Genomic DNA, 23,356 nt, shown 5'->3' with positions numbered 1-23,356 from the left:
TTTTTTAAACTATTCGTCTCAACTGTACGAAATTTTGACAAAAACTTTCTTGTTAGCATTACAAATAGCAATTTGTTGGCATATGTATTGGTTTGTTGTGCCGTCTCGCTATTTGGCTTCATACTTGGCACGATAATATTTAGAAGTTACATATTGCCTTGAAAATTTGCATAGAAGAAAAGCATAAATATGTTCCACGAATTCAAAGATATTTTTAGATATTTACATAATTATAATTGCAAAGAATTTTGAAAAGAAAGCTAAAACTAAAAAGAGAAACCAACAAGATCAAATTTAGTCAAGTTTATCGTAAATTTCAAACCAAAGGGCTTATAAAAACTAAACACAAACTCCTCCTGTTAGAGAGAAAATGATGTTAATATTGGAAAAGTATCCTCTTTCAGGAAAGAATTTCAACTAGCTTTAAATAAAAAAAAATAGAAATGCACACAATACGAAAAAAACATACACACACTCATACAAGAAGGTTTATCCAAAAATGACATGCAACAAACCGAATTTTCTTGAAGATCAAATACTTTTAGGCAATTAAATTAGAGGGGATGTATCACGCATTGCTAACAGTACCACCGACCTGCGTGAATACAGAAAGAGTGGTTTCAACTGTAAGAAAGTTGAGCACTAAAATGAGTTCCAGGCTTAGAGACAATTCAATAAATGCATGATATTTTTTATATTGTATATTGATATAGTATTAATTTTTTATTATGACATTTGTTCCTTCAATTTATATTTGTTCACAATGCGTTTTCGTAAAAATGCAATTTTTGTACAAAATTATGAAATTTGGCAACGAAACAATATAATTTCTAGCATCTTTTGAGAAATTTAAAATATCGGTATTAATACCGGTATTCCGGTATCACGTTTTAAAAATACCGAATATCGGTGTTGAATTTTTAGTTCGATATTACAATCCCTAATTGTACTTGAACATAAGCTTAGTGGAATGGGAGTTTGATCTGACTGGTTTTCAATTTATTTAGTCAGCTCTGGCGTTGTCTAGTGGCTACATGGTATGACTTGTATTAGACGGTAGGCAAATGAAAATTTCACTATCAATAGCATGCTTTACAGTTTCATAAGTCAGCTGACTTGCATGTCTTTTCAGATGAATTTCGAAAAGTTTGAACCATTTGTTTAAGGAATATCTTCCATCCAATCAGATTTAGTGCAACCATAAGCAGCTCAAAACATAAGGATTTCAGAATATAAAAAAACTTTTGATAAAATGAACAACTTACTTCAGAGAATAACTTTTAATGAAAAAAAAATGTTAATTCCACAACCTATTTCAATAATCCTAATATTATACCCATTCCACCCTACTTGAAAAATTTTAATATATTTCTTAAAATCTACGGAATTTTTCTTTTCTGAAATTTTCAGTTGCCAAAGGGTACTTCCTTTAAGGAAAATAACAGCAATAAAATGCTATCTAAATGCAAACACATTCCTGAACACGAAATTTCAACGATATCAGTTAGTTTTGACTTTTACAATATAACTTAAAAGAAGGCTCGCACTAAACTGACTGTTTCCATTCAGTTTTTTCTTCAACCAAAATAAAGTAAAACTATTGTAAATAACATAAGTGTTTTTATTTTAAGAAACATATTTTTCGTTTTTATAACTCGAAAGATTTATAAAGTACCCATTCCACCCCACATACCGATTCCACCTGACCTGACCCTAGGTTCTTTCTCCAGTTAAATCAACACTGTATCTGTATTTTAATATATTTGATGTAACAAGTCTTCCAAATCCTGGAGATAATTGTGACACATCCTCTGCGTGTGTACTAAAATAAACTTAAAATACTGATGAAAAAGAAATTTTTTTAATTAAACCAAAACGAAAAACACAGTGCAAAAATTTCATTTTCCAATGTAACTGAGTTTTGCTTCAGGAAGTACTTGCAAAAAAAAAGCAATTCCTTTTCTTTTTCAAAAATTTCAAAACAATTTAAATTAAAAAAATATTAAAATAAAATATCGATTACCCACTTATAAAATTAATTTGTCAATGCTGTAGAAAATTCTTCCTTTGTTATACTTTTTATGTTTTCCGGAAATTACAATCTAAAAATGTATTCGTACTCAAATCTTTTCTATACATATTCTTACTACTTTATTTTTTTCTAAACTTAAAGATGTTGTATGCTAATGATCGAACTTATCACTAACTTAATCGGCAAACAGAAATTAACGAACATATTTGTTTTTATTTACCTTGTGCTGAAGAGGAGAGCAGGATGAAACTAAGAACAACCATCCAAAAGCATGCATTGTTCCTCAGCCTCAGCATATTTCCAGAATAATTCTTATTCAGTCGTGTTTATATCTGAAATGAGCCAACACTTCTGCCGAGGAAGCGAAGATTTCTACCTTTTGAAATTCGCCCAACTATTCTTCTTCATCAACTTGCACTGCGCCATCTGGGGAGATTTCTGAATATCTCGCGAAAATTTGACATTTTAACTATTCCTAGTTATTTTAGTCTGTGAAAGTCAGTTAAGTGTTGGCGTAAAAGCAAAAACATCAGGTTGTTTGACAACGTCTAAGTAAACATAGTATAAATATTATATATAAACGAATGAGTAAATAGTTGCATAGCTTTAAAATTCGTATTATTCCCGAGATTCGTAATAACTATGTTATAAATTGTGAAACTCTTTAACGATTTTCAAAACGGGAAATTTATTTTATAATTGAACGACTTTATTTTGCATATGAAGGGTTTGATGCAAAAAAAAAAAGTGGCTACAAATTTCAGTTTTTAAAGTTTCGCTTTAAAATTCAAAAAAAAAAAAAAAAAAAAAAAAAAAACTTTATTTATTTTTTTAAGGTATTATGATTCCTTTTGTATAGCTGTACTTTGAAGTATACAAAAGGGAGGCATTAAAATAGAAAAATAGTAGAAAAATGTTATTTATATATATATATATATATATATATATATATATATATATATATATATATATATATATTAGGGTGGTCCTTATTTTTGAAGTTGTAGATATTTTACACGACGCCCCCTCAATTTGTTCCATTATACAAATAAATGATCCATGCAAAATTTTAAGTCAATCCATGAATATTAAAACGTGCCCCTAGGGCCCCCTTTTTTGAGTTTCGAAGAAAAAAATGCGGATTTTCTCATTTTTATGCAAAAATATTCTTACGTTTCATATTTAAAGCAATTTTAAACCTCAATAGATGTTGCTACTTCCAGACCAAACATTCTCTCATTTTCATTCTGTAATATTTTACATATTACGTAGGGTACATGTACACCAGTGGATTAGGGCGCAATTCGCGCTCGTTTCAAACCAAGCGGCAGGAGAACATTTCTTTCCACCAAGATGGACACAAGGGATTCTAAAGGCCATTAATGAATGGCGCCTGATAGGACATTAATGAATGATTTTTGACAACAACAAATTGCCTCCTCCAGGCTTTGGGGGTGTTGATTTAGAAAATTTTCTGTGTATGTAATAGGTGTGGCAAATAGGGTCACTAGGTTTCCATGCTATAAATATAAGTAATGACAATTATATTTTAATTCGCTGTTCTTTAGTTAAATACTTAAATGTTTATGCATTCTTATAATTTAAATTTTGAAAAATCCTCAATTACCCCACAATAAAAATAAACTCTATTTTCCATATCTAAAATATAAATTTAAAAAAATTCCAGATCGGAATAATGTAAAAATCTATACTTTAAACTGTCCCCTATTTCAGTACAAAGTCCTTTATTATCATCAAATTCCTCTTCCAATTCACAAGATTTAGAAACCGAAATGGGTATCTATCCTAACTTGTTGAACCTTTTTTCTATATCTGGTCTACCACAACGCAAAAAAGCTTGACAACTATTGACATCTGCTCGCATTTCATCAATGTTAGACAAATGCCAATGCCATATTAGCGACAAAGATGCTGTTCATTTATTTACAGCCTATGTAGGTGCAGTAAATTTAAATCCAAATAACCTTATGATCAATCGTACATCCCTTAAGAGAGCAAGAGAAAATCTTTGAGAGGTAAAATCAGATTTCATGAATTCAAATTTAGATTTTTTAGTTATTCCCTGGGATACAAAGCTACATCCAGATGTAACTGGAAAAAAACGCTGATAGGCTTACCATGATAGCTTCAGATCCCAATGTTGAACAGCTACTCAGAATTTCTGAGATATTTCTTCAGTTGCATATGATACCTTAGATGATTGCTCTTTATTGCTGACTGTTCAAGCTGTAGTGTTTTGTACAGCGGTTTACAATACCGGCCGTATAAATTGGGCATGTAATTTTTTAGAACAAAAGCTGAACGGTGATATATTGCATTTGTGTTGCTATCATCATGCACTTGAAATAGTACTGCAGTGTGTCTTTAAAGAAGTTCTTGCCTCTCTTAATTCTAGACTTGATATTCCATTATTTAAGCGCTTCAAAATTCAAAAAGTACACATACCACTTAAATTCTAAAAGAAGAATTTGATGACATATTATTGTTCGTAGAAAGCGGAATTAAGAAATATTACAGAGAATTCTCATAACGTGTAATAATATTTCTTGGTTTAGTCCTCCCTCCTACAGGGATATGTTTTCGGCAACCTAGAGCTTATCTGTGAGCCAAATGGGTGGCAAAAGGAATTTATTGTTTGAATATTTATATATTTAGGAAACAATTTAAATTGACCTTATATGAAGAGAATGCCCTAAATGCTGTTTTACAGTTAAATGCTGTAAGAAGATATAGTTTTTCGCAGCAACCCATTCTAGGCCTTTTAAACTAATATAAAATCTAGTGTCTAAAAAACCTGCAGCGTACAAAATGATGACAAACATGCAGAAGAAGCAGTGATTGAAAAATTCATAAATCACATATGGTATTTAGGGGATGAACTAGTAGCTTTGTCCGTATTGGATGAAGGAATTGACTTTGAAGATAGGAAAAGACTACTTCAAAAAAATGCTTGCTGAATAGGAAGACGTGTCTGATGACTGTATAAAAAATTTCAGATAATAGTAGATGATTTGGAATACTTTCTCAGTAAAGATCTTCCTCTTTATAGAATCAATTACAAGTAAATAAAACTGTCTGATAAGTTACAAACACCAAAAGATGTTTTCCTATGTGATCCTGATTCATGGCAAAATGAAGGAAGCTATTTAAAGGGAAGAGATATCGTTAAAATGCTGAAAGTTGTAAATGATACAACTGAAAGAGGAGCAAAATTAATCGACGAATTTCACAATCAATTTACCAAATATGAGTCACAAAAGCAATTTAGTATTTTACAGACAGTTCAAGACTATCGGGAAAAAAAAATGCACACGATTGAGATACATTGAGAAAAGCGTACGATTAAGGTAAAGTTTCTAAAGCACTATTTCATTCTTATTCAATGTAAAATCTTTAGACGATATGAAGTAATTAAAAAGATTAATTTTAGGGCTACCTCGCAGTAAAAATATTTTGCAAACATATTGACCAAATTTTCCCATATATATATATATATATATATATATATATATATATATATATATATATATATATATATATATATATATATATATATATATATATATATATATATATATATATATATAAAAGCTCAAACGCATTTTTTTAGACATTGAAATTTAAGCTATTTCCATTTCGCAAAAACCCCTTTATTTAGTAAGTTGTGAATTTTTAACAATTTGTAGAAATAATTATTCAAGCCTGGATTATATAAATTGTCAAATAATCATTAAAGTATGCTTGCAAATATACACTAAAATACCTAAACTGTTCAGAATATCTATTTTGGTTTTACATTTCGTTACTAAGGAGAAATATTCGGTAGTAAAACAATTAGTCAAATAAAATGTAGCATGCAATGCATATTAACAACTTTTATTGCAATAAATCGTAGCATGCTCTTCAAAGTTTCTTCGAGTTAGATATTGCTTTTTGTCATTTTACATCGTTGCTAAAGATAAAAATATCTTTTTAACAACTACATACGTTATTGCTCAATATTTTAAATGTTTAACTTTGTGTTTATCACATGCTGATTTTCTCTATTTTTTCCCCAACTAGTTTACATCTTTAGTCAAATTTTCATGTATGATTGGAGGATGAAGTCTTGCAACAATATTCTTTAAGTACTTTAAGCAAATGAAAAATTCAAATCACATATAAAGAATGGCATAACAAGTTTTTAACTCAGAAACTCTTAGTCGCTCAGATACAATAAAACTGTCCTAGAAAAACTTACTCGTGAGCTCTTCCCCATGAGATCCCTTTATCCCTTTTCTTTTGTTATTGATTACCGGAGAGGGAAATGTTTATTTTCATTAAAATACTCTCATGGGTCGCTCGATTTTTTTTTTTTTGTCCTTTGTGAAAAGGAACATATTTGATTTACCTTATTTTTAAAATTAACTATTCTTAAAGCAAGTAGTATGCATATAATTTGAAAATTTGCCGTTTTGAGGCATTTGCATGCACTAAAGTTGAAAAAAAAGAAGCAAAAGAAGAAATGTATACAATTGCATACACATATCATGTATTTGTATATAATCTTGGATCTAATTATAATTGATATGTTCAGCATATCGAGCACATTGCCTTTGGTCAAGCCTTAACTCTCATCTTATGTTTAAAAGTATTTTCAGTACGTGATTGGGTGTGTTCCTAAAGTCTCACGAAAGTCACTGGCTTAACGAACGTTAACTCGTCGGTTGTTCGTTAACCGCGTTCACTTTTTGAACGCCTCGTCAAAAGTAAAGATGGCAGATTTTTGCAAGCAGACGATGCAGATCATTGCTTTTGCGGAGGGTACGTTGAAATGATAGATGAAACGAGCTGATGTGTGCATAACATGACTTTCTCTTACACCAATTTAATGTTATTTCCCAATTATTGGCAATTTTAATGTGATTCAATAGTTAACTCTCTAAATATCACCAACAGTGGACAAACCAACAGTGGTACCAAGTGGATTAAAGATATTTTTAAAAAAAATTAAAAAAAAAATCGCCGAATTTGTCGCCAACTTTGCGACTTGGCGACAAAACTCGATGGCCAAATCACTGGCGATGTATCGCCAAGCGTCCGCCAAATTATAACACCACTTGAGTTTGCATGGAAATTAAAAAATGATTTCCTCCCAAAAAGGTGCAAAAGACCCCTTTAGAAACACTCGAATACAACCAAAATGGGAGGTGCACAACTACATCCAACAAGGAGTCTACGTACCAAATGTCAACTTTCTAGGACATACCGTTCTTGAGTTATGCGACATACATACGCACATACATACATACGTACATACGGACGTCACGAGAAAACTCGTTGTAATTAACTCTGAGCTTGTCAAAATGGATATTTCGGGGGTCTATACGTTCTTAGGCACTTATCTAAGTGTAATCGAGTCGAAAAAAAAACTGAACACTCATTCGGGGGTGAGCAAAATGGAAATTAAGGCCGATATTTTACTGAAATTTTTTCGCGAATACAATGCTTCCTTTTTCGTAAAAGGAAGCAAAAAATGACTACAGGATTCTTCTTATGGATGAAATAAAGAAAAAAATAAAGTGTCTAGATTCCATTCAACTAAATTTGAACTTAATTAAGATAACCTTTTAGATTCTATCATTGTTTTTTTTTCACAGAACAACAAATAGGACTAATTTTTTAAAACAGTAAAAAAAAAAAAAAAAAAAAAATGTGTTCACACACTGTATTTTCTGCTCCACTCTTTGCAAATACAGTTAATTTCTAAAAAAATCTGAAAAAAAAAAGAAAAGAAAACACTCTCTTGTTTGCTCTTATATTGGTGCATCTCCGGTAGACGCAGAAAAGAAGTCAAGCAGAATCTTTCTGGATAGAAATAATTTCACCATAAAGCTAATAACGTTCATAATATCAGACATGACCTAACTTAAACGAAGTATTTTGCATTATTTCTTGATCAGTTACAGTAAAAGTCAAAATGTTGTGTTAATTAAAAATCTCTCTCTCTCTCTCTCTCTCTCTCTCTCTCTCTCTCTCTCTCTCTCTCTCTCTCTCTCTCTCTCTCTCTCTCTCTCTCTCTCTCTCTCTCTATATATATATATATATATATATATATATATATATATATATATATATATATATATATATATATATATATATATATATATAGATAGATAGATAGATAGATAGATAGATATAATCATTGGTTGTACAGAAGAAATTGAAGGACTAATTTCGATTTCTTTTATTGAAATGTTCTCAATCTTGCAAACCCTGATGTCTACTTGCTATAAGATTCCACATGCTCAACAATAAACTCATAGCTCTCTGAATATGAACTGCACATATTTCAATAATAAACATAAACATTGAACTGACAATGCTAACTGAACAAAACACCCTTTTCCTTCATGAGTTGCGTTAAGTTTCGCTTCACGAAACTAACTGAACACTTTCTGAACGAACAGTTAGCTAACCGCGTTCTCTTTTTGAACGCCTCGTTCGGTTAACTCGTTTTACTCGTTAAACGCATTCGACTTTATGAACGCACCCACTGTTTTATCCCATTAGGTTTAAACATGTTTTTGTGCATCTTGTGTATTCCTTATTGTACTGCTTTGGAAGTTAAAAGAAATAGTAATTGTGGTTACATAATTATTTACAGGAACATTTCTAATTCTGATCATCCTGAGTTTTCTGGACGTCATCATTTTATCTCAGACGAATTTCGATTGCTTAATATTTGTTGGTTACTGTGCAATATTCTAACTTCATGTTTAAGTAAAAGATTATTAATTCTACTTAGCTTAAAAATATTATTGGCATATACTGTTGGCAAAAAAATGTTTTTAAAGTGCACCACTGACAAAATGAGGACAGTTAAAAAAAATAAGAAGACAGAACGAAATTAAAAAACAAAAAAATAATAAATACTTTTCAATGTTCTTTTTTTTTTCAAAGTAGACAAGTAGAAAAAAAATGATTGTGTTTTTACCTGAAACTTGGAATTTGTTATTTTGCTGTAGTACCCACCAAATGGAGTAAAACATGTCTTACTGCTTCATTTGGCATTTTAATTTAAATTTTCCATTGATGAAAAAATTTAATTTGTAACACTTTGCGAACAAACTAGTTTTTGTAATACACACTGCATTTATTTAGTTACTGAAAGAGTGACTTTCATACAATCTTTAAAAATAACAGGAAGAAAAATTTAAGCAGGAAAAACAAAACAAAACAACGTTATAAAAAGTATCAAGTCATTTATCATAGAGCTTTTTCTAAAGGTAAATAATTGGCTTTCACGTAGTTCTTAATTTGATGCAGTAATTATTTTTTAAAAAAAACTTGAAACTAGAAGAAACATTTTTTTCGTTAAGTTTCAAATTCAAAAGGAAGACTTTGTTGTAAAAAATGGTCATTATTGTATTGGTTTCTTTTCAAATTTTCATTACTTGAGAATCAAACATTGTGATAATTATACATTAAAAATAAAGTATGCGTTTAAAAGGTTTTGCTGTGAAAAACATATTGTGAACGTTTTAAAAAGTATTAAGGGCCGACTTCAAAGACCTTTTGTTACATTTTATATATAATTGCAGATTCAATTAATAGATTGCATTTTATTCCGAAACTTTTGAAATAGATTTTTAAAATTGCAATGAAGTAGTTTTTAATGTTAATAATACGTTTTGTTTAATTATAGCAGAAGCCATGACATAAAAAAGAAATTTATACTAACATAATAGATAATACAGTGTGTCCGAAAAGTACTTGACACATTTAAAAAAATTCATAGAACACCAACAAACTGTCGTATGAATTTGCGGTTTGCATCGTAATACTTCACAAGTTCAAGAGTTTTTATGACATCGAAAAAAAAAAAAAATGAAATGGGGAAAAGAAGAAGAAGAGATAAGGCATTTCGCAGCCAGGGTGTCAGTGTATGCTATGCTTGTAATTCTTCGTTTAGTTATTTTCATTCCTTTTTGCGTACTAACTAAGATGCTTTAGTCAATGGCTTTCGTTAAAGTGTGCTAACGGAATGCTGGGGCTATATAATATTTAAACTAAACTATTAGTGTAATGAAGGCACTCGTAAATAATATCTTTAAAAAATATACTTTTATGATATTGATGTTTGATTTAATTAAATTTTAGAGAAAAGAACAAACTTCGGTAAAACATTGAACCCTGTACACTGATTTAAAGTTGCAAAACCTACAAGTCAGATGTGTGATAATCTTCCTAATGTCGTGGATCCGGTGATTCAATGAAATGCTTACTTTTTTTTTTATTTTTGAGAAATTGTTATTGGTCATGGCAATGCACTAAACGCGAAATATAAAGGAATTCGATCACAGTAGGGTATCTATACAACCCAAAAAACTACCTTGCAAGAAACACTTCAAAGCTATTAGAAAAATTCTTCCATCAATATTAAGATTTCAAGATTCGAACTGCAGCAGTTAGTTGACTGTTCAACGTGCTGACTTCCTCCAATTCAGTGATGGTGTGAAAAACAAGGATATTTTATCCTTTCTAGAAACTATACATGTATTCTTAAGTATGTATTCTTAAAATTCCGATACCACGCACGGGCAGTGGAATGGATTGTGGAATTGCTCAGTGAATCTGCCGAAATTTATTCATGGGGTCATTCCATACAGATTCAACGGATGAGTGCGTTCGACCATTTTTAATTTTTTTGAAACTCATATCCCAAAAAGATGCATATGAATGATGTTTGAAACCACTTTTATTTTTTCTCTTACCTTAATCCTTGATTTTTTAGGGGTCATCAAAAGTGATTTTCGCAGTCAAAAATAAGACTTTTAGATCTAGCATTTTGGCCAAAATCTATTTGAATTACATTTATGGCAGTTAATTCTACGCTTTGATGTTAAAGTGCATAAGATGATAGTCTTATACGCTGAGTTATGTGGCTGTAACTTAATAATTAAAATAATGCCAACAAGCTAAAGTTCAAGGTCAAATGTAAAATATGTACTCATTTCAAAGGGTCATAACTCACTTAGGGGATAAAAGCACAAAGTGAAATATGGCAAAAACTAATCAGTGGAGTCACACTAATGAGAAAATATAACTGTAAGTGTGTGCTTGTTTACCCTTTATAAATTACAGCCCCTCAAAGATCAGAAAATTGAGAAAAATGACATTTTTAGACCCCTGTAAACCAAAAGGGGATGGAATTAAAAATTAAATTTCTTGGCCAATTGAATATTCCATTCAAGTACGACACATGTTATATATATTGTTTTGTGTATTTGGTTTTTAAAAAAGATACAGGTCTTTGAAATTGAGCAATTTTGCTAGGTAATTTGCGCACTAAAACAGAAATAAAAAGTGTGAAAACTTTATTGCACTTTCTTAAATGGCCTATATAATATATTATACTGGAAAAAACATATTTTAAGTATAAAAAAACTATTTTAATTAAATAACTTAGAAGTATTTAGACATGAATGAGTAGTTCATACATGATTGACAGCTTAAGTAGTTAATTTATAGATTATCTACACAAACAAATTTTCAATACATACAAACATACGCTCTGTACATTAACTTACGTAACTTGCCTAAACACGTGCAAAAGCATTATGTACATAGTTGAAAGGGGGAAAAAGGTGCGCTTTTCATTTCTTGCTTCAGTGTAGTTTTAAGAAAATGAACTCACACAATAGTACTATAATTCTGGTGGTTACACAGCATGTGGCGTACTGAAATACTTTACTCAAATACACAACAAAAATAGAAAGAACCTTAATTTATGAAACCACGAAACGGATATCAACTTGAGAGCTGAATGGCATTTCTATGCAGTATCACACGGTAATGGACATTGTAACAGAATCAGAAGAACCGTAAAAAGAATCGATACTACCAAGACTAGCTTGCAAAGAACTACTAGAAGTCACATTTTCATTCCTACAGAAATGTATACCTTCTGCATTTTTGCTACTAAACATTGCATGTATCCTTCTGAGCATTCAGTACATTAAACTAGTTGAAAAAATACTGCATGAAAGGTTTGACTCTGCAAATAAAATTCTCAATACAGCATTTAATCACAGCTTTATTCCACCGTATTTAAATATTATCACTGTAAAATTATTGTCACCTAGCAATAGGTATGAAGAATAGTGTGTTACTAAAAAGACTATCAAAAGAAAATGCCCTCTATTGTCAAAAAAGTTATAACATAGCTTGTGTTGATCACTAAATTTAGAACTCCTGTCATTGTCTTGCTCCTAGTATATTTTCAATGTATCAAATTATGAATGTGCCTTGGTAAAGCATTCCAAAACGCCATATACTTGAGTCATCATTACAACTATAGGACTACTAGGTGAGTTCAATTTTTCAAAACTACACTCAAACAAGAAACGAAAAATGCACTTTTTAAAATTTAAATTTTGTATGTATAATGTTTTTGCATATGTTTAAGGCAATTTAGATATGTTAATGTACAAAGCATATGTTTGTGTGCATTGAAAATTTGTGTGTGAAGATAATCTATAAATTAACGACTTAAGTTGTCAATCAATCATGAACTACTCATTCATGTCCAAATATTTCTAAGTTATAAAATTAAAATAGTTTTTTTTTATACTTAAAATATGTTTTTTCAGTATAATATATTATATAGGTCATTCAAGAAAGTGTCTAAAAGTCCCATTTTTGACTGCGAAAATCAGTTTTGATGACCTCTAAAAAATCAAGGGTTAAGGTTAGAGAAAAAATAAAGGTGGTTTTAAACATCATTCATATACATCTTTTTGGGATATGAGTTTCAAAAAAATTAAAAATGATCGAGCTCACTCATCCGTTGAATCTGTATGGAATGACCCCGTGGTATTAGACGGAAGGGATGGATTTATATAAAAACCTTTATATTTTTCAAACATCTGCGCCAAAACTGAGTCGTAAGTCCAACTTCACTCCTTGATCGAAACGTAGAAACTTGTTTAAAACCATATAATTGTTATGAAAGTAACTTTACAAATGTATCATTCTTGTCATTTAGTCCAGTCTACTTGGGAATTGCTGGCTGGTAACACAAAGTGCAACCACCTACTTGGGGTGGGTTCTGAGTTGTTAATGCAACACAATATAATTGCAGTTCCAGCAAAGAGCTGTATAGTGCACATTTACTGTAAAAAATGCATAACTAGGATCTAAAATAAGAAATACAGCAATATACAAAATAAGCTAAAATCGTCGATTTTTAGTTGATTTCACGTAAGTTTGCGGCTAATGTGCGAACTCAAAACTGTAAAGGAATACAAATGTTTTCAAAGCTATATTAAAAGACTATTAAAAGAAAGCATTTAAAAGCATTTAGAACAAAAATTTTGAACATTTAGATTTTTATAAAAATATTTGAATAATGACCATTTTTTACCTTTTTTTTTCCAAACTTTGCTGCCAATGCGTGATCTAAAGACATAAATATTATTTTTTTAAATTATTTTTCCCATGTTTAATATACATAGATAGCAAATACACAGGCAATACACAGCTTTTTTTTTGGCATTTTAAGTTGCTTATCAAAAATTTCTTTTTTTCGGTCCTCCCTAATTCACATACACAGCTATACACACGTAACCGCCCAAGAGGAGGGGCAGGCTTGGGGGGACAGGAGCCGTTTTTAAAAACAATAACTAATGAATAGGGTCCTATCGCAGCTCGTGATTGCGAAACACATAATTTGAATTCAAAATTTCAGACCTCAAATTATTATTTTTTTCTTTTTTTACGATAAAGTGAACAAAATGTATTTTCTCTTAAGAAATTCATTTTCTTTCGGGAAATCACCGAATTTTTAATTTTCGCAAAAATTACGCTCACGAAAACAAGCGCTTTTAATGTACTCATCCTTTTTAGGGCAATTTTCGATTTCATTTTTGTTCTTTTTTTTTTTTTTTTGAGATATTTCCTGTTTTCGAAACCATGTTTGTTTTACAACAATTATATTTATTACATTCGCAATTGGTACGTATTTTAGTGTGGTTCTTTATTTTTGCGATAAAGTTAACTAAAATGTATTTTTTCTTAAAATTTTTTTTTAATTTTATTTTAAAATCTAAACTTTTGATGAAAAGTCAGAGTGATAAAAGCATAGGCCTTTGCTTTTTTTTGCTTTACATCTGTAATGGATGAAAATATATTCATTCATTTTTTAGTAAAGTTTAAATTTATTTTTTAGTTTACCATGATCTCTATTTAAACAATGTTGGCACTTGCAGCTTCAACGTGTTGATATTTGCCTCCAGCTCAGTTATTGACTTTTCCAAAGTGATCAGTCCTCAACAAGGACGAAACCGCAGTCCCTGGATGTCTTAACCAATGCGTCGGTACATTGCATGTAGTTCCGACTTAGCCCTGGCTCATAGATGTAACTTACTGCTTAACGTAAAAAAAAAAGTCTGCATTCAATGTACAGATCCGTTAACTTAGTCTGCAGCCAGCATCTTTCAAAGGAAAACTCAGTGACACGATAAATGATGATTAAAATACAGTACAACGTCAGAAATTCAAACGACAAAAATCTGAAACGTAAAAATTCCTGATGCATCACCATGAAGTTTTAAAATAGGTTTGTTTTTTAAGTAAATAATGAGAGTAACACTTTATTACTTTTTGTTAAAAGATGCAATTACATAATGTAGCGTTATGTACTGTATTGCCTTTTATATAGGGGAAGAGTGGGTTCAGTGAGACACGGAAGTTCAATTATTACATTTTTTATGATTAAAAAACACAGAAATCAATTTCTTTCAAATTGTACAATATGTGTCACTGTATTCCAAAAAAAAAATAAATAAATAAATAAATAAATAAATAAAATTCCGAAAAAAATAAAATTTCGAACGCACGACCATGAAGTTTTAAAATAGGTTTGTTTTTTAAGTAAACAATGAGAGTAACACTTTATTATCTTTGTTAAAAGATGCAATTACATAATATAGCGTTATGTACTGTATTGCCTTTTATATAGGGGAAGAGTGGGTTCGGTGAGACACGGAAGTTCAATTACATTTTTTATTATTAAAAAACACAGAAATCAATTTCTTTCAAATTGTACAATATGTGTCACTGTATTCCAAAAAATAAATAAATAAATAAATAAAATTCCGAAAAAAATAAAATTTCGAACAAACGACCATGAAGTTTTAAAATAGGTTTGGTTTTTAAGTAAACAATGAGAGTAACAGTTTATTACATTTTGTTGAAAAATGCAATTACATAATGTAGCGTTATGTACTGTATTGCCTGTTATATAGGGGAAGAGTGAGTTCAGTGAGACACGGAAATTCAATTGCATTTTTTTTATTATTAAAAAAACACAGAAATCAATTTCTTTCAAGTTGCACAATATACGTCACTGTAATAGGTATTATAAAAGTAGATCTAGAAAAAATTACAAAATCCAACAGGTGAAAAAAGATGAAAACGAAATGCAATTTTGTCTCACTTCCCCCAGTAAGTGGGAACAGTGAGTCACATTTATTTTTTGAATTAGAAAACCTTAAAAGAAGCGATATTTACCAGGAAAAATATGAATCATTGTTGCCGTTAAGTTTTAGTGTCAACTATTGCCTTTGACAAGGTAAATTTTATGTCGCCTTCACACACAGTAGTGGCATTTATTTGTGACTGAAATGGAGAGATTTAGATTATCCTTAATTATTAATTTTGCTTAAAGTCTCATCATGTGATGTAGTATTTGATAAGGATGGATTGCTCTCGCTGTTGCCTATGTCCATCACTAGTACAATAGCTTCTTTATTGTCTGTTTCAGAAAATCTTACTTCCTTTTTACTAGTCATGTTGACATTTTTAAGTATAAATAAGTAGCAATCTTTAGCATGTTGCAATAAAACAATAAAAAATAATAAATGCATTTGAATAAGTACGAAATGGAAATGTTTATGTGATATTAGCTACAAAAGTCATAATTCGATTCAAGCATCCTTATTTGTTGATGCAGAGCTTTCAAACTTATTTTTTTTAACTTTTGCATCTACAGGCTAGTTGTAATGAACCTTAAATCTATGTATGATTTCTTACTTTTACAGTAAAAGAGTCCAAGTTCGCATCGAGCAACGAGTTAATGGTGTATCTCACTGCTCCTGTCTCAGTTTCTACGTTGCGTAACATAAACTCAATAGCTTCCATTCTAAGAAAAAGAATATCAACAACATCATTCTACTACTAAAATGAATATTAGTTAATAGGTTTGTAAAAGATCAATAACACCAGTCTGTATAGTTTATCCAACAGTTTAGAAACAGCGCAAAAATCAGTGGGAGATTTTTACTTTGACGGGTTCGAACTATAATGACATACGTAAAATACACCGCCAGCTCAGTCATTTCCAGCCGAGGAATGCAGTTTCGTGCTTATTAGCACTCATCAGCCCGGCATAGGAAAGTGACTGAGCTGGAGATGGAAAACCTCTTAAGTAAGCCAAGAGTGCGAAACAAACTGGTAGCTAATATAGAATTGGCAGACCAGACGAGTGACCGAAGCAATGGTTCGGTTCAACTCGAAGATTGAACGCAAGGCAAGGTATATTCAGTAAATTACCGCCCATTAGCCAGGGCTGAAGCAGAAATACGTGAAATACACCGCCAGCTCAGTCATTTCCAGCCGAGGACTGCAGTTTCGTGCTTATTAGCACTCATCAGCCCGGCATAGGAAAGTGACTGAGCTGGAGATGGAAAACCTCTTAAGTAAGCCAAGAGTGTGAAACAAACTGGTAGCTAATATAGAATTAGCAGACCAGAAGTACCCATTACTGAACCAGAAACCTTAGAAAGACTCCAGACCAGAACCTTACCCATTACTGAATATACCTTGCCTTACGTTCAATCTTCGAGTTGAACCTAACCATTGCTTCGGTCACTCGTCTCGTCTGCTAATTCTATATTGGCTACCAGTTTGTTTCGCACTCTTGGCTTCCTTAAAAGGTTTTCCATCTCCAGCTCAGTCATTTTCCTATGCCGGGCTGATGAGTGCTAATAAGCACGAAACTGCAGTCCTCGGCTGGAAATGACTGAGCTGGTGCTGTATTTCTGTTTCAGCCCTGGCTAATGGGCGGTAGTTTACTGAATATGATGACATAGTTATTTTTCTTCCTTGACAGTTGAAAGCAACGTTTTTGCTATAATAATAGTTTGCGGTACATCGTCACAACTTTTAAAAATTTCACCAGGCTGAAAATATTAAAACATAGAATCAATTGCTGCAGTATCACTTTACCCACTCCTCCCCTACGTTCTTTATACATATTGTATAACCAATTTATATTACCACTACCTATGTTCCCAATCAGGTCGGATTTTAGACTTCCTACTGAAGCTGAAGGGACGATACAAGTATATATCCTATTAAAAGTAAAATATCAAGCAAGTATATCACGAAAGTGACATTTCAAGCATTAATTTTAATAACATTGTTTACGAATATGTGTACCTTTTTTCTTTTTCTTTTTCTTTTTTTTTTTGAAAGAGTGAAAAGTAAAATTGCGTGTTTGAAGAGTGACAAATAAAATTAAAATGTCTTCAGAAACATCATATGCAACGCTGAAACCAGATTCATCGAATGACATTTCCTTAAAATTACTTTAAGCTACCTACAAATCAAACATCACAATTAAAAAAACATTCATAGTTGTAAATTTGATTTATGAAAACGCACAGATCTAAAACTGGAAAATTTCTCTGGGCGTGTACTGTCTGCACTTTAAATGCAAAAAAATCCCAAAATAATAAAGATTCTATGATGCAAAAATGCATTTTATCACACAGTTAATAATTAGGTCATATTATGCGTTCCATTTTGTTTTTTTACTCAACTGAGAGTAGTTCACAAAGTGAAAAACATACTTTTCGCATTTTCTTTTTCTTTGCATTACGTTACATTCACGCTGATAATTAGAATGGGAAAACATTTACAGAAGTATCTCAACAAACTGTCTTTGTTCACTAAAATGTGTTTTTCTTGAGAATAACTCAAACTAAGCGCGCTAATGTATCATTGTACAACGCATACAAATTCTTTGACGTCATCATAGTGGAGAATATTCCCAAACGCCCAAACTCTCATTATCTCTATGATAAATTCATCTCTACTTCAAAAATCTCTCCTAATTCCCGGATTCTTCCAGTTTTTGACAGAGTCTCAAGCGTTTTCACTGGAAAGCAAACTATATAAGATTTCATAAATTAAATTAATTAATCTCATATATATATATATATATATATATATATACATATATATATATATATATATATATATATATATATATATATATATATATATATATATATATATATATATATATATATGTAAAATGAACAATTACTCAAGTAGTATCTTCTTGTAAATGTATTTGGAGAGAACAATTGAAGTGAATGCGGAGCTTGAAATAGGCGGATTCAACTTACACACACATCTGTAAATTACGAATACCGTAATCCCGTAAAATTAGATAATCTAGTGGTTGAAAATTTTACTAAGGGTTAAAATTTTGTCAAAAGTCTACGAAAAAAATAAAAAGTATTTTGAGTTCATGAATTCAATGAGTTATGTTTCGAAACATTGCTTGTAAGTTCTCTAACTTAGTCTTTAGATTAGCCATTGCAGTCAAAGTTTAATCATATTTTACTATTATGATACTATTTTTATCATTATTATTTTAAATTTAAGATATTTTTTTAAAAGTCTTTTGAATTTTTTTTGAAAAGATTAAAACTGGGTAAAATAAAATTAGTAAAAACCCATGAAATACACCGCCAGCACAGTCAATTCCAGCCGAGGACTGCAGTTTCGTGCTTATTAGCACTCATCAGCCCGGCATAGGAGTGACTGAGCTGGAGGTGGAAAACCTCTTAAGGAAGCTAAGAGTGCCAAACAAACTGGTAGCTAATACAGAATTAGCACTGACCAGACGAATGACCGAAACAATGGTTTGGTTCAACTCGAATTTTGAAGGGAAAGGCAGGTATATTCGGTAAGTTACCGCCCTATAGCCAGGGCTAAGGCAGAAATACATGAAATACACCGCCAGCTCAGTCAATTCCAGCCGAGGCCGCTTCAGTATTTGAGTTAATTAGGCGGGAAAAAGGTGAAATAAGTTTTTAATAATATTAGAGAGGGGCTAAAAGTTATCGGCACGGTCGCGCACATTTAGAATAGGTAGGTTAGTGTGTCAAAAAAAAAAAAAAAAGAACGAAAGTCGATTTTTCAAGTAGCATATCCTCTTATATGTTTCGTTTTAGGTAAAAATAAGTGTAAAAAAGGTTTCATGTACTTTGAACAACGGCAATCTGCGCCGACTTGCGCCTGAAAGTGTGAAACAGCCCTGTGCACTAGACGGAATCAAAAAAAAAAAAAAAAAAAAAAAACAGAAGTTTGAAATTTCATGTTTATGAAACGCTGCCTCTATAGCCCCATGTGTAGCATCAAATATTTATCCTAATTAAAATGTACGGTGTCAGCAGGAGGCCTAAAACGTATAGTTTTCTTCAAAAAATAGATTTTTACAATTTGTTTTTTAAAAGTATATACATTTAAATAAAATATCAAGTTCAAAAAATATTAATGATAGGCAGGTTAGGGTATCAAAAAAAGAACGAAAGTCGATTTTTCAAGTAGCACATCCTCTTATATTTTTCCTTTTAGGTAAAAACAAGCGTAAAAAAAGTTTCATATATTGAACAACGGCAATCCGTTCCGACTTGCGCCTGAAAGTATGAACCAGCCCTGTGTAGAATGAAAAAAAAAATCGAAAGTTTGAAATTTCATGTTTATGAAACGTTGCCCCTATAGCCGCATGTGTACCAAAAATATCTTTCGTCAAATTAAAAAGTATTACGGTGTCAGCAGAATATACTTAAAACGTATAGTTTTCTTCAAAATACGTATTTTTAGGATTTGTTTTTTTTTTTTTTTTTAATGCACATATAAATAAAATATCAAGCTCAAAAATTATTAGCGGACACATTTTCTAATCAACATTTCGAAAAGAATAATAAAAAAATAATACCTTTACAATGGAAAATGTAAATTAAACTTGAAAAAAATCGATATTTTCACTACCATGTGGGAGACTTAAATATTGAAAGAGAGCAAAAATGTTTATTTAACGCTAATTACCGAATTCAATGTTTATATTTTTCAGCTTGATAACTACTTAAAATCCATCATACATTTTTTTAAAAATGTATAGAAAAATATCATTTTTTTGGAAAACAAATACAAGTTTTAGTCATCCTGTTGGACACTTAAATATTTTTGAATTTGGATAAATATTTTCTTGATACATGTGGGTCATAAAAACAACGTTTTATCACCATGAATTTTCAAACTCCCGAGGTTTTTTTTTTTTTTTTTTTGCGATTTGGCCTAGTACTACACAGTGCTGTTTCATACTTTCAGGCGCAAGTCGGCATGGGTTGCCGTTGTCCAAATTATATGATTTTTTTTACAATTGTGTTGACCTAAAAGGAAAAATATAAGTGGGTTTGCGACTTGAAAATCAACTTTCTTTTTTAGGAACACCCTAATGTAGGTTTTGATTTTTGTTAGTTTAATAAATTTGTTTTTATGGGAGAATGGTATCCCTAGTACGCGGAAGGTGCTGTGTCATTCACCATGTAGTTGGAGTTGGTATCTCAAATGCATACTATGGACTTCAGGTATTCTAGTTTTTAAATTTCGTCAAGTTGAAAAATCTTGTCATCAGAGCAGACCGGCAAAAGAAAGTATACAACAGTGAGCACGATACGAAAAAAAAACCTCTGCAGTTTAACTAGTTCAACTAACTAACAAGGCAAACCAGTTTACAAAAACCAGGTTAACCAGCAGGTTTAACCAGTTTTACTAGGCAAAAGAGCTATCGCGAATGTCGCACGGCACTCTCGGAAATAAATCCTGAAATATCAAGAATATTTGTCGAAATTAGCAAAATTGCTTCGAGGAAAATTTCCCTAATAAACGATTTGCCTGATTGCATCATGAAACTTTTAGCGTGAATTTCTGACCAAGTGTTAACGGTAGACGAAAACCCTAAATATTTTTTCTTCAATATTCATTACACCTTTCTAAATGTTCATATGATTATTTGACATAAAAATACATTTGAATACTTATTTGTTAGAAAAAAAAATCTGTAGTTTTTTTAGCCATATTTTTAGCAAAAAAATTACAATTTTCTTAACACTTCCCACATATATTCCCTTTTTCATTATTTATAAAACTTTTTCTGTCTATATCTTTGCTAGATACCAGAGAGTAATTTGGAAATAAATGACTAAAAACAGGTTTTATGGGTAAAGGATTGAAAAATTCCCCCCAAAAACGTGCTTTTTGCCCCCTCAGTTTAATTGATCATTATTTCAAAACCACATATTGCATGTACATTGATTGTTCGAGGTTTGCATACGAGTAATATGTTAAATAACCATTTTTGCAAAATTTCAAATCTTAAGAGCTAATACTTTATTCACTGAAGACATTGGCATGAATAAAATATTTGAAAACATGGTTGTAAGAAAATTAAGAAGCAAAAAGTAAATTTTACTTATAAGCAGTGCATTTGAGTTTAGTAAATTTCTTCTAGTTTTTTCAATAATTCATCGATTCAATAAAAAAAAAAACGCTGGGGCTCTCTAAATTTCTCAAAGCCGTAAAATCGATTTTAAAAAAATAATAGGATGTTCGTCTACATAAAAATAATCTGGAACGCTAAGAAATTTGTATCACGACTGAGGAATGCTACAACTGATATGATGGGGATCAAATGAAGATGACGAGGATTGGGTGTCTTCTATGTTCATTATAGATGAGAATATCGAGCACTTTTGACAGCTTGAAACAGTTTTCATAGTGATTAGAACATGCTGATTCATCAGAGGGGAAGGAAAATACAACGAAATTGTAGGTAGAAGTTTTGAAAACGGCTTACAGGAACGTTTTTAATAACTCAATTATCGGTGGGGAAAACTATATGCAGTAAGAGATAATTTTAAAGAAAATAAGGTAAATACTTCTATATTCTTTGAATGAAAAATGTATTGACCTACTTCAGGAGCTTTTATAATCCTATCGCGTGCTATGGGTTTTACAGTATGTACTTTACAAGAAGTCTTAGTTATAAAATTTAATTATTTATTTAGTTTTGATTGTAATTTTTCAATTTTTTACAAGTCATGCATTCAGTATAGTTAGTGTTTACCTATGATGTTAAAAAAAGCATGAACCTAAAACTTTCTATTTTAGCCTACGTAAGTCTGTTGAAGACTCTCAGTCTCATAGCAACATTTAATGCTAACTTTATCGATTCACGTAAGACAGTTTAAAGGAAAGAAATAAAAAAATTAAAAAAAAACCGGAAGAACAACAAAAAACAATTTAATGCAGAATGTATAGCGTTATCCTCTTTTACGAATTCGAAAAAAAATCTAAACATTTTATTTCATTTCTAAATGGAAAAATTGAAAGATTAAATGAAAGGCCGATCTAAGACCTTAAAAGCGTCAAATACTTTTAAGATTCCTCGAAAGTGTAGTCATTGAAGTTTGATTCCTGCCTTCTGCCACGTCACTATCAATTCTCATTTTTCAACCCCTTCGCAACGGATGATTTATTTTCTCTCCGAAGCGGTAGGGTTATTTAAAGCTTGAAACATGATGGATAACGTTCTTTAGCTTCATATTTCGATCGAAAATATTTTCCAAAAAAAAAAAAATGGCTACTATTATTTTTCGCTTAAAAATGGCGCTTGCTTAAGAAAAATCTGACTTGTCAAAACTGCTGCGGACTTTATTATGTTATACAAATTTGCTGAGATAACTGTGTCACTTTTATTTATCATCAATGTTGGGTTAATGTATGTAAGAAGAGAACAAAAGTCGCTTTTGTAAAAATATTTTCGCTAGTTTACGGTGTATGTTTATGCTCTTTAAACGAGGCATTATTTTTTTGTTATTTTAAGGTCCATATTGTAATGAACCGATTCTGAGAATAAAAAGAGGGTAATAATTTTATTAATATAAATGTTTTGATTTTGAAATTGATGGAATAATATATTTTTAGTTACCTTGGGTTGATGAGAGAGAGAGAGATTCCATTCTTCAAAAATATTTTTTTCGAAAGAGCATGGTCGAACAGATGGGGTGAGATTCATTTTTTTTTTCGTAGTTTTGACTTATTTCCTCTTTTAAACGAATAATCTTAAAAGACGTTCAGTCGCTGTTCTTATTTTCGTTGCTAACATCACAAGTGCACAAG

Source organism: Uloborus diversus, chromosome 4 (assembly GCF_026930045.1).
Source record: "Uloborus diversus isolate 005 chromosome 4, Udiv.v.3.1, whole genome shotgun sequence".
Taxonomy (NCBI): Eukaryota; Metazoa; Arthropoda; class Arachnida; order Araneae; family Uloboridae; genus Uloborus; species Uloborus diversus.
Note: the sequence above shows the minus strand (reverse complement) of the source record.